This window comes from Bombina bombina, chromosome 11, assembly GCF_027579735.1.
Source record: "Bombina bombina isolate aBomBom1 chromosome 11, aBomBom1.pri, whole genome shotgun sequence".
NCBI lineage: Eukaryota > Metazoa > Chordata > Amphibia > Anura > Bombinatoridae > Bombina > Bombina bombina.
Genome location: NC_069509.1, coordinates 169,643,354 through 169,661,469, shown reverse-complemented (window position 1 = coordinate 169,661,469; position 18,116 = coordinate 169,643,354). Strand labels below are relative to the sequence as shown.

General features: G+C 36.6%; 1 protein-coding gene across 5 annotated transcripts in view; it reads right to left on the bottom strand.

Moving 5' to 3' along the window:
- Positions 1-18,116, bottom strand: part of EEF2K (eukaryotic elongation factor 2 kinase) — a 132,808-nt gene that overhangs the window by 101,076 nt on the left and 13,616 nt on the right. For 4 of the 5 annotated variants that reach the window (XM_053694784.1, XM_053694787.1, XM_053694786.1 and 1 more), the window contains exon 2: positions 7,709-7,840. The exons of the other annotated variant lie outside the window; for it this stretch is intronic. The gene's annotated coding sequence lies outside the window, so the exon portion shown is untranslated. The remainder of the gene's footprint in view (positions 1-7,708; positions 7,841-18,116) is intronic. 5 annotated transcript variants of the gene reach the window in all.

Sequence of the window (18,116 nt, the reverse complement as noted above, 5' to 3'; positions counted from 1 at the left end):
TATATACACACATATAAACACATAAATATATACATATATACACACATATAAACACATAAATATATACATATATATACACACATATAAACACATAAATATATACATATATATACACATATAAACACATAAATATATACACACATATAAACACATAAATATATACATATATATACACATATAAACACATAAATATATACATATATATATATATATATATATTTATACACACATAAAAACACATAAATATATATGTACATATTCATATACATATATATTTACAATCTGCTGTCCATTGCTGTTTGACTTACCCCCTTTGCTGCGCTAGTTCTTATGCCATGTCTATGAAAGCACGTTCTTTTGAGCGCAAAGTTTCCATGCAATGCGAACGTAAGGACGCATTCGCATTGCGGGTCCCTCAAAATACCAACGCACAATTGCGTGTGCTGGTATTATGAGTGAAGCGCAAAAATTGCGTTCGCGAAAGCACAATTTTGCGCTCCACTCATAATCTCGCCCTATATATTTATTATAATAGTGACGTTTTTGGTTACTGTCTTAATTATAAATGTTCCATGTTCTGAATGCACAACAAAAAGCACTAAAAGTTAATATATGTTTTTTTAAAAGCACTAAGGTGTTTTGAATTGTGTATGAGTGCAACACTAAACCATTGATTTATAATACGAACACAATAAGATTTCCATTAAAAGGATACAGCTCTCTATGTATCAGGTGCGTTTAAAATGCTTTTGTTAAACATGTTAATGAGGTTACAATGCATTCATTATTGTTTGCGTAAGGCCAAGGGCAAAATAACATTTGCGCTTGACTTAAAATCAAGATCCCCAGCAAAAGGGTTAAGCACATAGGTAAAATCCCACCCGGGAGCCACAAACGTAGCAGTGCCCAAGCAGGAAACTACCACTGGCTGGTGGCTATTGACTTTTCGGCTTGCGCCTCCCCAGCCTTAAACACACAGTAAGTTTAGATCAGTAACATTACTTGCTCAAACAATTTAGAGCAGAGTCAGTTTTTGCTTAAGACTGTCCCTTTAATCTTGTTATTTGGAATGTTATTTAATTTATATTAAAGGGACAGGACACCCACAATTGTTCATTCATGATTCAAACAGAACATAACATTTTAAACAACTTTTCAATTTACTAATTTTACCAAGTTTGCTTCACTCTCTTGGAACCCTTTGTTAAAGGTGCAGCTTTGCACTACTGGGAGCTAGCTGAACACACTGGGTGAGAAAATGACGAGAGGCATATATTTGCAGACACCAAACAGCAACTAGCTCCCAGTATTGCATTGATGCTTATGAGCTTATCTTTTTATGTTTTTTAACAAAGGATACCAAAAGAAGGAAGCAAATTAGATAAGAGAATTCAATTGAAAGTCATGTCTATTTTAGGGAAAAAAAATAAAAAAAGCAAAATGAACATCTAACTATTGATCTTCATAAGTCAATATTTTAATTTTGCATTGAAGTGTTTTGCAACAAATCAAACAACATTTGGAAAATTAACAGTCGTGAAACAATGAACGTCTGAATGTTCAGAAAAAAAATCTGAGATTGAATTAGAACAGACAAAAGCCTCTAGCGTTCATTGCTTGAAGCATACACAGACACACATTTGCCCTTTTGTAATTACCAGTTAATGGTATCAAAAACAGACAAGTATCTGTGCAATCTATTGTGCCGCGCAGAAACAAGTAACAGCACAGAAATGGTCTCAAAACAGACAAGTATCTGTGCAATCTATTGTGCCGCGCAGAAACAAGTAACAGAACAGAAATGGTCTCAAAGCAGACAAGTATCTGTGCAATCTATTGTGCCGAGCAGAAATAAGTAACAGCACAGAAATGGTATCAAAACAGACAAGTATCTGTGCAATCTATTGTGCAGCGCAGAAACAAGTAACAGCACAGAAATGGTCTCAAAACAGACAAGTATCTGTGCAATCTATTGTGCAGCGCAGAAACAAGTAACAGCACAGAAATGGTCTCAAAACAGACAAGTATCTGTGCAATCTATTGTGCCGCGTTGAAACAAGTAACAGAACAGAAATGGTCTCAAAACAGACAAGTATCTGTGCAATCTATTGTGCCGCGCAGAAACAAGTAACAGAACAGAAATGGTATCAAAACAGATAAGTATCTGTGCAATCTATTGTGCAGCGCAGAAACAAGTAACAGCACAGAAATGGTATCAAAACAGACAAGTATCTGTGCAATCTATTGTGCCACGCAGAAACAAGTAACAGTACAGAAATTGTTGTTTTCATAGCCAAATAGAAATATAACAACCATTATAGGGAAAATAATTACATTGTATAATTGGTTAGAGCGACTCTGCAACTCTATGTGAATAACCGGTGCAAAGGGGTTAAACACATAGATAAAAGTACCACTTAAGATCTGAAGAGAACTGTTGGTCATGGATTTGACAAGCACTGGGTTTTCCAAAACAAAATCATTTTCTGTAAAAGGGATACTAAACCCAATTTTTTCTATCATCATTCAGATAGAGCATGTAATTTTATGCAACTTTCTAATTTACTCCTATTATAAATTTTTCTTTGTTCACTTGCTATCTGTATTTGAAAAAGCAGGAATCTAAGCTAAGGAGCCGGCCCATTTTTGGTTGAGCACCTGGGTTGAGCTTGCCAATTTGGTGCCTAAATGTAACCACCAATCAGAAAGCCCTATTCAGGGTTCTGAACCAAAAATGGCAATCACTGCAAAGCGTTCAACTTCTGAGGGGGAATTTATCTATGTGCTTAACCACTTTTACAAACATTGGGGGATTTTTGTACATATATCTTAAAGCAGGTGTGCTTAACCTTAGTTCTCCAGGGGTTTTTGAACTACATTTCTCGTGATACTCCGACAGCATTTCCCATTATGTTCAGATACTTTAAGTTGCCTGAGCATCATGGGAAATGTATTTAAAAAAATCTCTGGAGTGCCAAGGTTGAGAACCCCTGTCTTCAAGGGATATGAAACCCCAAAATGTTCTTTTGTGATGCAGACAGAACATAAAAATTAAAAAAATGTTTTTTTCAATTTAGTTCTATTATCAAATTTGCTTTGTTCTCCTGGTATCTTTTGTTGAAAAGCAGGGAGGTAAGCTCAGGAGCATATACAACGTTTAAAGCACTACACGGCAGGAAATAGTGCTGCCATCTAGTGTTCTTGCAAATGGGTAACATTCTTGTAAAACTGCTGCCATCTAGTGCTCTTGCAAATGGATAACATTCTTGTAAAACTGCTGCCATCTAGTGCTCTTGCAAATGGATAACATTCTTGACTGCTGCCATCTAGTGCTCTTGCAAATGGATAACATTCTTGTAAAACTGCTGCCATCTAGTGCTCTTTCAAATGGATAACATTCTTGTAAAACTGCTGCCATCTAGTGCTCTTGCAAATGGATAACATTCTTGTAAAACTGCTGCCATCTAGTGCTCTTGCAAATGGATAACATTCTTGTAAAACTGCTGCCATCTAGTGCTCTTTCAAATGGATAACATTCTTGTAAAACTGCTGCCATCTAGTGCTCTTGCAAATGGATAACATTCTTGTAAAACTGCTGCCCTCTAGTGCTCTTGCAAATGGATAACATTCTTGTAAAACTGCTGCCCTCTAGTGCTCTTTCAAATGGATAACATTCTTGTAAAACTGCTGCCCTCTAGTGCTCTTGCAAATGGATAACATTCTTGTAAAACTGCTGCCCTCTAGTGCTCTTGCAAATGGATAACATTCTTGTAAAACTGCTGCCATCTAGTGCTCTTGCAAATGGATAACATCTTGCAAAACTGCTGCCCTCTAGTGCTCTTGCAAATGGATAACATTCTAGTAAAACTGCTGCCATCTAGTGCTCTTGCAAATTGATAACATCTTGCAGAACTGCTGCCCTCTAGTGCTCTTGCAAATGGATAACATTCTTGTAAAACTGCTGCCATCTAGTGCTCTTGCAAATGGATAACATTCTTGTAAAACTGCTGCCATCTAGTGCTCTTGCAAATGGATTACATTCTTGTAAAACTGCTGCCCTCTAGTGTTCTTGCAAATGGGTAACATTCTTGTAAAACTGCTGCCATCTAGTGCTCTTGCAAATGGATAACATTCTTGTATAACTGCTGCCATCTAGTGTTCTTGCAAATGGATAACATTCTTGTAAAACTGCTGCCATCTAGTGCTCTTGCAAATGGATAACATTCTTGTAAAACTTCTGCCATCTAGTGCTCTTGCAAATGGATAACATTCTTGTAAAACTGCTGCCATCTAGTGCTCTTGCAAATGGATAACATTCTTGTATAACTGCTGCCATCTAGTGCTCTTGCAAATGGATTACATTCTTGTAAAACTGCTGCCATCTAGTGCTCTTGCAAATTGATAACATCTTGCAGAACTGCTGCCATCTAGTGCTCTTGCAAATGGATAACATTCTTGTAAAACTGCTGCCATCTAGCGCTCTTGCAAATGGATAGCATTCTTGTAAAACTGCTGCCATCTAGTGTTCTTGCAAATGAATAACATTCTTGTAAAACTGCTGCCCTCTAGTGTTCTTGCACATGGATAACATTCTTGTAAAACTGCTGCCATCTAGTGTTCTTGCTAATGAATAACATTCTTGTAAAACTGCTGCCATCTAGTGTTCTTGCAAATGGATAACATTCTTGTAAAACTGCTGCCATCTAGCGCTCTTGCAAATGGATAACATTCTTGTAAAACTGCTGCCATCTAGCGCTCTTGCAAATGGATAGCATTCTTGTAAAACTGCTGCCATCTAGTGCTCTTGCATATGGATAACATTCTTGTAAAACTGCTGCCATCTAGTGCTCTTGCAAATGTATAACATTCTTGTAAAACTGCTGCCATCTAGTGCTCTTGCAAATGGATAACATCTTGCAAAACTGCTGCCATATAGTGATCCAGAAATAGGCCGACTCCTAAGCTTACATCCCTGCTTTTCAACAACAGATACCAAGAGAACAAAGAAAATGTGATAACAGAAGAAAATTGGGACTTTTGTTATTTTTTTAATTTGCACGCTCTATCTAAACCATGAAATTCTAAAGTTTTGACTTTCACGTCCCTTTAATTGCAGCTATGTGCTGTGCATATGTTAAATAATGACTTTGATGTAATCATGTAAACTGCTGAACACAAGGAGAGCTGGTTGCTCAGCAGGTCACAAATGATTAAGCAATATCTGCAGCTTTAATCTTGGCACTCATCCAACGTGTCAGCTGACACATCCTAGCAACGAAAGCATCGGGATCAGACAAAGCTTTTCTCTCTTTTATTTCCGTTTTCATTCCAGAGCTCAGCCCTGAACAAAAAAATATTAATTCCCAGAGAGAGGTGATTATTCGCCAACCAATGTCTGAAATTACAGTCAGAGGCGCAGAAACTTGCTCGGTGAAAGTGCAGCTGTAAATATCAAACTAATCCTCACTAAAATGGATTATAAAAAGATCTCTCATAAACCGACCTTTTGTAGAACGAGTACGGACACTTAACCCCTCGTCTGCCAGAGAGGGATATAGCACAATGATAAAAGGAACATTCTTGTTACAAAAACAAAATGCAGTGCTTTGTTGGAACATTTTGTTTCATTTTTATTTAAATAATCTTTCCTTTTAGTATAAAAGCTCCTAAGAACAAAGAAAATTGATAATAGGAGTAAATTAGAAAGTTGCTTAAAATTGTTGCTCTATCTGAATCATGAAATAAATAATTTGGGTTTAGTGTCCCTTTAACTCCTTGAGAACGGGTAAAACCTCTAATCTGCTCCAGACGAGGATATGATTGGAGCATACACGTGTATGCCTGTTGCTGATTGCCTTTACAACTGAAGTGTCAACAAAACAGACATTTAAGTATGTATTTAACCCCTTCTAACACAGTAAACAAATATTACTATTTCTCTAACCTATCAGTAAAGCCAAAATTAATCATTCATGATTCAGATAGAGCATGCAGTTTTTTCTTCTATTATCTAATTTGCTATGTTCTCTTGCTATCCTTTGTCAAAAATCATAAATAGGTAAGCTCAGGCGCTGCAATGCACTACTGGGAGCTAGCTGCTGATTTTCATTACTGGTGGTGGTTTCAGTGAGCAAAACCAGCTATTTCTATTGCAAGAATAAACTTAATAGTTATTTCTTTCAAGCATTTAAAACAATGCAGCTGGTACCACAAGTCATTGGGAATACATTACAGCGTCATGTTAATTTTGCATAGAATTTTTTTTTTTTCTAACATACTTTCATTATTTATTTTACCTACTTTCCACGTTAATTTCTTCCGAAAATAGTTTTGTTTTTTTTCACTGCCCTTGCAGAATCCAGGTAGCAAAAAAAAAAATTGGGGCTCAGCACTTCGGTGTAAAAAAGGCTTAGCAGCGACAGGGTTAAGGGGTGTGTCTCTGGACTTCACAACAATGTATTTGCTAATTCTCCAACCAGTGGATTGTAAGCCCTACAGAGAGAAGTCCTCTTCTATCTGTTACATTTTTATCATGAATCAGTGTCATTGTGCGCTTCTGCTCTTGAACCCAATTATACAGAACGTGCAGCACTTAACAAATAATGCTAATACTCATTTTTATCATACAATAAAAGTGTAAATGCTTCTAAACTTTTATTTTGTGTCAAATCTGCTGCAGTACAGTAAATAAAAACAGTAATTAATTGCTGATATATATTGGACATATACAAAAACAGTTGCTAATTTATATTGGACATATATAAAACCAGTTGCTGATATATACTTGGCATATATAAAAACAGTAATCCGTTGCTGATATATATTGGGCACAAATAAAAAACAACCTAACGCTTCTTTAATCAATACGTTTTCTGTAAGAAAGCAGGGAAAGAAAGAATGGCGTCACATGTACTGTCAGTATACCCTGAGGCATAAGATTGCTATAAGATCGGCACCACTGATGTAAGAACATTTTACAGCAAAACACCCTCAAGCCAAGAACAATCTGAGCCACAACTAGCAATAGCAAATACAGGTTGGGAAAGCTTTGTCCATAGTAAGATGTAGCTAGCAAATTATGTGTGTGTCTGGGGTATAGTGAAGTGGGTCCTTACATTGGCAAGGCTAAAAAATTCTGCCCGAATAAACAAGTGTAACATTAGAAAAACGAATATTAAACCAAATGTTAGAATGTTGTGCAAACGAACAAACAAATGTGTTAAAATTAGTTTCATTTTTCGAATGTTGCAAAACATTCACCCATCCCTAATCTTTACATGTTGTTGGTCATTAAAGTGACGGTAAACTTTCATGAATGAGTGCCCGGTTTTTAAAAATAATATTAAAAACAGGGGCATTTTTATTCACGAAAGTTTGCATTTCAGCGGTTTTCTTCTTTCAAGCCGGAACAGCGATTCCCTCGCCTGCAGGTCGTCTATTCTTACGTCAGCAATGACAAATCTGGCTTCCCCCTCAGAACAAACATTGCCTGAGGCCACACCGTGATTGGAGGAAGTCGGATTTAATATTATTTTTAAAAACCGGGCACTCCTTCGTGAAAGTTTACCGTCACTTTAAGGGACAGTGAAGTGAAAATGACACTATTATGATTCAGATAAAACATGTCAAAGTTGTATGAAATTGTATCTTCTATCTGACTTACAAACGAAAGAAAATAAAAACAAAAATAAGCAGTTTTGGAACCTACCATGTGAATGTTATTCTGTAACAGTAAATAGTCACACACACAAGGTAAACAGGGAAGAATTTCAGGTAGAGTGAGATACGTATATACTGTTGCGCAATCGGTGAGATTTGTGTGTGCACGGCTCGGTAGGCACTAGAGATGGGAAAGGAGACAGGATGTATCAAGATGAGACAGGCATGACTTGAGTGATAAGACAAGGGCTAGCAAACTGATATTTGTGACGAAATAGCAACACATTTATTAGCCGGGAGGGGGGGGAGAGAAAAAGAGAAAGGGAGCGAGTGAGAGAGAGAAAGACAGAGAGAGCGATAAAGAGAGAGAGAGGGAGCGAGTGAGAGAGAGAGAAAGAGAGAGAGAGAGAGAGAGAGAGAGATAGGGAGCGAGTGAGAGAGAGAGAGAGAGAAAGAGAGAGGAAGAGAGGGAGAGAAAGAGAGAGTGGCAGAGAGAGAGAGAGAAAAAAAAAGATAGGAAGAAAGAAATAGAGGAAAAGAAAGAGAGAGAGAGAGAAAGAGAATAAACCCAACAGCTATAAGTAAAATGGATCCAGTAGATATCTGAATATGTGAGCCCCTGAGATTTTTATATAAAATGTTTAGTTATTAGTAATGAAACAACTTTGCAATATATGTTTGTTATTTATTGTGCCCCCTTTATTGTGCCCCCTTTTCATGTAATTTAGTTCTGAAAATTGAGCCATTTCTAATTCTCAGAACATGAAAACGTTGCCTTGCTGGCTTCTCAAGGCTAATGCTGTTATTAATATTCACCTAATTGGCTTTTACTGATAACAACTGCAAAATAGAGTACTTTATATCAACTTTATGACTAAGTCTAGCCTGGCAGTCTGCTGACCAAAGCCCAGATTAGCTCATCCAAATAAGGCAAATGCTAGGTGGAGTTTAGCAATTGCAAATAATTGCAATAAAAAGGATGTTAATATGTATTAAAAACATTATTGTTTATGTTATGTTATTCTATAGCCACACAACAGAAATGTTTTGTAATTACGAGGTGTTTACTGTCCCTTTAAGGAATTCTTTAACCCCCTACTTGATCGCCACACTAAAGCTTGTAAGATTATTTTGTGCAACAAATAACTAAACCCTTATTCTCAGGCATATTAAATGACAGCCTACCCTGAACACTTATCAGTTTATCATGCTATCAACAGCAGTTCCTGTGCCTTGTCTAAAGTGATACTAGATGCAACATAGACAAAAACTGCTTCTGACTGAGAATGTTCTAAGCAGACAGACTGCATGGTGGTTACAATTATTTAAACCTAAATTTAACAAGATAAAGGCAAAGAGCACTGCAATGTAAACGCATGTATTTTTGTAAGTTAGAATAAGAAGCCTATTCACTAAATTGAGGCTTTTTAATTTGCCAGGAATTAGTAAGGTCTCACATTGGATAAAGCTTGTGTTTAGATATGTTCTCTTTTTGTGCTTTTACATTTAATTGATGGTGATGACACGGTCATATGTTTAACGGATAACACACTTATCAAGTGCCGTTAGCTGTTGAATTAGTTGCAACTATTTTGTTGTCGATATTTAGTTGACAACTTGTGGTCGTGTAGACTGTGATGGCTGAAGTCAGTGCTATACATACATCTATGGGTGTCTTGTACATACATCTATGGGTGTCTTGTACATACATCTATGGGTGTCTTGTACATACATCTATGGGTGTCTTGTACATACATCTATGGGTGTCTTGTACATACATCTATGGGTGTCTTGTTCATACATCTATGGGTGCCTTGTACATACATCTATGGGTGTCTTGTACATACATCTATGGGTGTCTTGTACATACATCTATGGGTGTCTTGTACATACATCTATGGGTGTCTTGTACATACATCTATGGGTGTCTTGTACATACATCTATGGGTGTCTTGTACATACATCTATGGGTGTCTTGTACATACATCTATGGGTGTCTTGTACATACATCTATGGGTGTCTTGTTCATACATCTATGGGTGTCTTGTACATACATCTATGGGTGCCTTGTACATACATCTATGGGTGTCTTGTACATACATCTATGGGTGCCTTGTACATACATCTATGGGTGTCTTGTACATACATCTATGGGTGTCTTGTTCATACATCTATGGGTGTCTTGTTCATACATCTATGGGTGTCTTTTTCATACATCTATGGGTGTCCTGTACATACATCTATGGGTGTCCTGTACATACATCTATGGGTGTCTTGTACATACATCTATGGGTGTCTTGTACATACATCTATGGGTGTCTTGTACATACATCTATGGGTGTCTTGTACATACATCTATGGGTGTCTTGTTCATACATCTATGGGTGTCTTGTACATACATCTATGGGTGCCTTGTACATACATCTATGGGTGTCTTGTTCATACATCTATGGGTGTCTTTTTCATACATCTATGGGTGTCTTGTACATACATCTATGGGTGTCTTGTACATACATCTATGGGTGTCTTGTACATACATCTATGGGTGTCTTGTACATACATCTATGGGTGTCTTGTACATACATCTATGGGTGTCCTGTACATACATCTATGGGTGTCCTGTACATACATCTATGGGTGTCCTGTACATACATCTATGGGTGTCTTGTACATACATCTATGGGTGTCTTGTACATACATCTATGGGTGTCTTGTACATACATCTATGGGTGTCTTGTTCATACATCTATGGGTGTCTTGTTCATACATCTATGGGTGTCTTGTTCATACATCTATGGGTGTCTTGTTCATACATCTATGGGTGCCTTGTACATACATCTATGGGTGTCCTGTACATACATCTATGGGTGTCCTGTACATACATCTATGGGTGTCTTGTACATACATCTATGGGTGTCTTGTACATACATCTATGGGTGTCTTGTACATACATCTATGGGTGTCTTGTTCATACATCTATGGGTGTCTTGTTCATACATCTATGGGTGTCTTGTACATACATCTATGGGTGTCTTGTTCATACATCTATGGGTGTCTTGTACATACATCTATGGGTGTCTTGTTCATACATCTATGGGTGTCTTGTTCATACATCTATGGGTGTCTTGTACATACATCTATGGGTGCCTTGTACATACATCTATGGGTGTCTTGTTCATACATCTATGGGTGTCTTGTACATACATCTATGGGTGTCTTGTTCATACATCTATGGGTGTCTTGTACATACATCTATGGGTGTCTTGTACATACATCTATGGGTGTCTTGTACATACATCTATGGGTGTCTTGTACATACATCTATGGGTGTCTTGTACATACATCTATGGGTGTCTTGTACATACATCTATGGGTGTCTTGTACATACATCTATGGGTGTCTTGTACATACATCTATGGGTGTCTTGTACATACATCTATGGGTGTCTTGTACATACATCTATGGGTGTCTTGTTCATACATCTATGGGTGTCTTGTACATACATCTATGGGTGCCTTGTACATACATCTATGGGTGTCTTGTTCATACATCTATGGGTGTCTTTTTCATACATCTATGGGTGTCTTGTACATACATCTATGGGTGTCTTGTACATACATCTATGGGTGTCCTGTACATACATCTATGGGTGTCCTGTACATACATCTATGGGTGTCTTGTACATACATCTATGGGTGTCTTGTACATACATCTATGGGTGTCTTGTACATACATCTATGGGTGTCTTGTTCATACATCTATGGGTGTCTTGTTCATACATCTATGGGTGTCTTGTTCATACATCTATGGGTGTCTTGTTCATACATCTATGGGTGTCTTGTTCATACATCTATGGGTGTCTTGTACATACATCTATGGGTGTCTTGTACATACATCTATGGGTGTCTTGTACATACATCTATGGGTGTCTTTTTCAGATATCCGATCTGATATTTTTCAAATACAAGAATGGTATTATTGTTTGCATTGTGATCGTTCTAATGTCAAAAATACATATCAGGAACTGAAAAACAGCCAATAAACATGACTGAATCAACCCAAATCGACCCCTACCTCAAAATTTCCTCAGCTCATAATAGTAAGTACTGTGTGAACAGATGCTAGTTACAGTTAGTTACATTGCACCCTCAGTTTAGCGACATTGGCTATGTGCTCGAGCAATATCAGACAAGAATTTTACTACGCGCCCCTATAGCAGTCTATTATGTGAGGGATTTAGTGCACCTGCGCTATCCAACATGGACGCCTTTTTCTATGAAAATAGAATCGCTACTGACTGCGCTCAAGCGATGTTAACACACAACAGCACTAAAACGTTTGGACTCCACTTGTATTGTAGGCAATTGTGTATAATATATATTATTTATTAGCTTTCTATTATTCTCAGCATGAAACACATTTCAAATTACCAATCTACAATTATAAGTAAATATCTGGGAAATATCACTATAGTTTACTAGTCAGCAATTAAAAGTAGCAAAAAAACAAAACAAACAGTTACTAGTTCATTCATGTTAAAGATAGGGAAAAAATGTCCACTGCAATTTCTGGGACTAGTGAGAATTTTGTATGTATGTATGTATGTAGAATGTATGTATATGCATTTGTGTGTGTGTGTGTGTATATAGTATGTATGTATTTGTGTGTGTGTGTGTGTGTGTGTATATAGTATGTATGTATGTAGTATGTGTGTGTAGTATGTATGTAGTATGTATGTGTGTATATATATGTATGTAGTATGTATGTAGAATGTATATATGTATGTGTATATATATGTATGTAGTATGTATGTGTGCATATATGTACATAGTATGTATCTAGAATGTATGTGTGTGTATGTGTATATATATATATATATATATATATATATACACATATATCTTTGTATGTATATATATCTATGTATGTGTATGTATGTATGTGTGTGTGTGTGTGTGTGTGTGTGTATGTATATGTATGTATATGTGTGTGTATGTATGTGTGTGTATATGTATGTATGTATGTATATGTATATGTATGTGTGTGTGTTTGTATGTGTATGTGTTTGTATATGTTTATGTGTGTGTGTTTATGTATGTGTATGTATGTGTGTGTGTGTGTGTGTATGTATGTGTGTATGTGTGTATGTGTGTATGTATGTATATAACTATATATCTATGTACTGTATGTATGTGGCAGACCAGAGGTTAACACTATTAAGTGATTCTATCTACATCTTTATGTCATTAAAGCAAATCCTAATAATTTTATTAAGAAGTATTTTAAATTCTTACCAGCTCAGACATTTCTAATTTATGAGCCACAGTTCCTGACAATTTTCTGTGTGTGTAATAAACGGGAGCTTCCGCCATAACCAACACACCTACTCTTAAAAAGGCCTTGTTAGCAAAATGTTTCTATAATGTACTTTAAGACGCAGCAGCAGCTAAACATATTACATACTTTTGATTTAAAAAGTATAAAGAATCACAAAACTCAAGTAAACGATAACAATTTAGATAGAGCCCGCCATTTTCAGATACTTTTAATTTAAACTTGCTTCTATTATAAAACCGTTCCCTTGGTATCCCTTGTTGAAAAGTATATCTTCATATCCTCAGCAGCAATGCATTACTGGGAGCTAGCTGCTCATTGGTGGCTATACATATATGCCTATTGTCATTGGTTAATCACATAATATATGAGAGCAATAGTGTGATAATAACATGCTCTAACATAAAGGAACACTTCCTTTCGGCACATTTATGACCCTTAAAATGAATGTAAAGTCAGCTTCCTGTCTAAACATATGTGTAACAAATGTTAATAAAAAAGTGGACTTTCATTCATCAATTGCTAATTTTTTCAATCATTACCTTTATTTTCACTAATTTATCCTGTTTCTCGTTGTTATCATCCTCCACCCGGCATTCGCGCTCCGTTCCTGTTGTTTATAACAGACGTCTTACTAGCCAATAACGTCTCTAACCACAGGGGGACCCACCCCCTTAGAATGACGTAAGAAGTCCTTTTTGCGCATGCGTTCGATTCTGGTTGAAAGCTAATTTATAGTCAGCTCGTGCACATTTCGCGCATGCGCAATAGAACAGTATACGGAATCCTGTCATTTCCTCACTATTTCAGCACTCGGTAAGTTGATGTGAAAGGGCTCCGTATATAAGTACATTGTACATTGTAAATAAGTACTTTGAAATACAGTTAGATGGCTTGAGAAAAGTAATTTATTTTATATTATAGAAAGTGACTTACACAGTTACACTCGATATGTATTTCTCTGCTAATTGGCGGTATAACAGGCTGGGGTGTTAGGAGATACTGTCCGCTTCGCAAGGATAGTTTTCATTGAATGGACTCATTCAATGAATACTATGTTTTTTGACAGCAGAAACCGGAGTAACGCATGCGCAATGGCAATAGTAAATGGGAGCGCGCATTGCTGATACGTAAACAGCGGGTGGGACCGCTGTTTACGTAATATGGAGGAAAATCAGGAAACAGTGAGTGGGAGGAGCGGGTACAGTAAATGAAGCATATTTACGATATGAAATTAGAAATAAATGATTACTTTTAGTAAAAAATTATTGTGGCGGTATGCTTAATAGGATGATTGTCTACATAACTATATCATCCAAACCGGAAAAATTTACATTCACTTTAAGTAAAAGTTGTATACATTTTAAGTGAAACTAACAGGAGTTTATGATTGGTGCATAAAAGTGATGTCCAATGTCCTACGGGGAACACAGATCCAAATGTTAGAAGCCTTAAACTTAAAGGGACAGTCAACACTGAATATAATATTTACCTAAACAATTTAATTGCCCCATACGAAACGAAGCGTATCACTGCTTCGCAATTTAGACTCCGTCTTGTGTGACTTATCCTGCAATCCAAAGTGTATTCTGACCATTTAAAATGGCCGCGAATCTCCTCCCCATCAATTCTTCTCCAATCTTAGGATTTGATCAAATCCGCCTCCACGGTAAAATTGATGTAAACGCGGTCGCAGATTGTGCATGCGCGTCCGAAGATTGTGCATGCGCTTTTTCTCCATAGCCAATTTCTTTACCCGGAACCTTTTTTTTTATATAATAATTCTAGTTTTATACAGCACTGTGCAGATCGGAAAGTACTACAATATAATAGCATTGCGCTTCCTAAAACTTTCCCCTGCACTTCCGCTTTCAAGCTGTGAGTATAGCGATAATGCGCATGCGCATTTAAAAGCGACCGGCATAATGACATCTATCTCAATATCGTGCACGGACTCAAGATGAACAAAGAAAATATATATTTGAATGAAGGAAGAGGGGGGATACGTTTGGAGGCCATTTGTATTTGAAAAAAGACGACTAACTGTGAAAAGTTTGATCGATAACACATAAGGATGGCAGGCTGCATTGAGATTGAAATTATACATTAATTTATAATTGATTCTATGTTTACTAGTGTTGACTGTCCCTTTAAAGGGACAGTCTACTCCAGAATTGTTATGGTTTAAAAAGATAGATAATCCCTTTATTACCCATTCCCCAGTTTTGCATAATCAACACAGTTATATTAATACACTATTTACCTGTGTGATTACCTTGTATCTAAGGCCCTGGAGACTGCATCTTATCTTATTATTTTGACAGACTAGCATTTTAGCCAATCAGTGTTGACTCATAAATAACTCCACGGGCGTGAGCGAAATGTTCTCTATATGGCACACGTGAACTAGCACTGTCTAACTGTGAAACACTGTCAAAATACTCTGAGATAAGAGACGTCCTTCAAGGGCTTAGAAATTTGCATATGAGCCTACCTAGATTTAGCTTATGACAAAGAATACCAAGAGAACAAAGCAAATTTGATGATACAAGTAAATTGGAAAGTTGTTTAAAATTGCTGCCCTAACTGTATCATGAAAGTTTAATTTTGACTAGACTGTCCCTTTAATAGTCACAAATCAATATATTGCTATTAAACACACAAATAATTATATATTTTCTACAACTGTTCAGTGGCATGGGGCCAGATTTATCAAAGTAATTTGCCTTGCGGGCAAAATAACGCATACCCAACAATCACCATATGTATGAAAGCAATCTGCACCTATAATTGCACAAATCTGAAAGAAACGTCTTCGCACTCCACTTGCATCCGCCTAGGCGCATGGACGCGCTCCCGAGTGCACCAATATACATTGGTAATAAGCGTAATTTCACAGCCCGACCTACAAATATGCCCAGTGTCTTATTTATCATTGCTCTGCGCCGATAGCTAATTGAAATTTCTCCTTAAATTGTGTGTTCTATATTTCGCCATACAGACTGAGGCGAACACCATTATCATACATGGTTTTACGTCTTGTGATGCAGTACTTTCTTTTTTTAACTCATTTTTCAAAGGCTCCGCGCCAAGAAGAGACTGTTATAGCCAGAAATTTGAGCTTCCACAGGCGCATACGGGTACCAGGAGTTTTATATATATATATCGATATATTTATATATTGATTTTTGCAATCTTAAATTACCAACATATGGCAAAAACAGCACGAAAACATTATATAACATAAATATGCGCAAAATATATACCTAAAACCACTTTTTAATTATCAAGACATGGCGGCGTAGATATTTATAGGGATGTACTGTGATAAATAGGGAGTATATGCTTTTTCCGACAGGCAAAATGTATCATTATTACGCCATAGCTCGCCTAATTTGTTTGTGTGATAATTCAGGCGCACATGTGCGCTTCTCCGGAGGCGAGCTGGGGCGCAGTTACAGGCGAAGCACATACGGTGTTCGCCTAGCCTTTGATAAATCTAGCCCTTAGGGTAAGGTTGCAGAATACCCAATGCCTGCTGTTACCCTCTCCTTTTGTGTTATGGACACCATGTTAGCCCACCCACCAGGAGTCTCCAAAGTACACATTTTTACTTCACTTTTTAAAGGGACCATGAAAAATATGGCGCACATTTTTAATTCAGCTTTTTCCCAGCGGACATAAAAACTGGTGCAGTGGGATCATTAGATCAATTTCCACAACTAAATATGGGTTTATTCAGCATAATATATATAAAACCTCTATAAGTAACTCCAATAAGGGTCATCTAAAACAGCATGGTTCTGAAATGATCCTACCATCAAATAAACATTCCTTAATCTGTTAATAATACCAGATCACCTTCGTTCCATAAACTTTAATAACAGTCATTAATAGGTGACACATGTAAACCAGCTCTGTGACTGAGTCACACATTAGTTTACCATAAAAAAAAATACTGCAGATCAGGAAGTCTTTCATTCACATTACTGACCGTATCATGTTTCCTTAATCCCTGGATAGCCCAAGCAGATCTTTAAAGGGACAATCTACACCAGAATTTTTATTGTTTTAAAAGATAGATAATCCCTTTATTACCCATTTCCCAGTTTTGCATAACCAACACAGTTATAATAATATACTTTTAACCTCTGTGATTATTTTGTATCTAAGCCTCTGCAAACTCCCCCTTTTTTCAGTTCTTTTGACAGACTTGCAGTTTAGCCAATCAGTGCCTGCTCCCAGATAACTTCTCGTGCACGAGCACAGTGTTATCTATATGAAATACGTGAACTAACACCCTCTAGTGGTGAAAAACTGTTAAAATGCAATCTGAAAGAGGTGGGCTTCAAGGTCTAAAAAATTAGAATATGAACCTCCTAGGTTAAGCTTTCAACTAAGAATACCAAGAGAACAAAGCAAAATTGGTGATAAAAGAAAATTGGAAAATTGTTTAAAATTACATGCTCTATCTGAATCATGAAAGTTTATTTTGGCCTAGACTGTCCCTTTAATCTCATCTTGCATTAAGGTTGCCACCCAAAAGGTCCTTTAAAAGGTTTTGGTCAATATACATAATGAAAAATAAATATAGAAATAAGGGTTCTAAGTGTGTTAGAATCTAATTTTAAATAGATAAGTATTTCAAAACAAGTCTAAAATAGAATGTTTTAAAATGTGTTTTTTAAAAAAAAAAAAAAAAAAAAAACATTATCCTGTGATAAACCAACTATCAGCTAATAAATTTATAGTCCCATAACCAAGCTGTTTTTACATTCAGGTACTTACTGTTCAGATTCATAATAGAAAAAAAAAGAGTATTATATCCCATCAAGTTTCAGAGTTATGCTGTACAATTCTTTAAAGAGATAGGCAAGTCAAAATTAAACTCGCATGATTCAGATAGAGCATGCCCTTTTAAGACACTTTTAAATTCACTTCTATTTTCAAATGTACTTTGTTCTTTTGGTATCCCTTGTTGAAAATGAATACACGCATATCCTACACTAGTGGGAGCTGCTGCTGATTGGTGCCTGCACACATTTGTCTCCTGTGAATCATTTGTCTCCTGTGATTGGCTAACTAGATGTGCTCAGCTAGCTGTCACTAGTGAAATGCTGTTC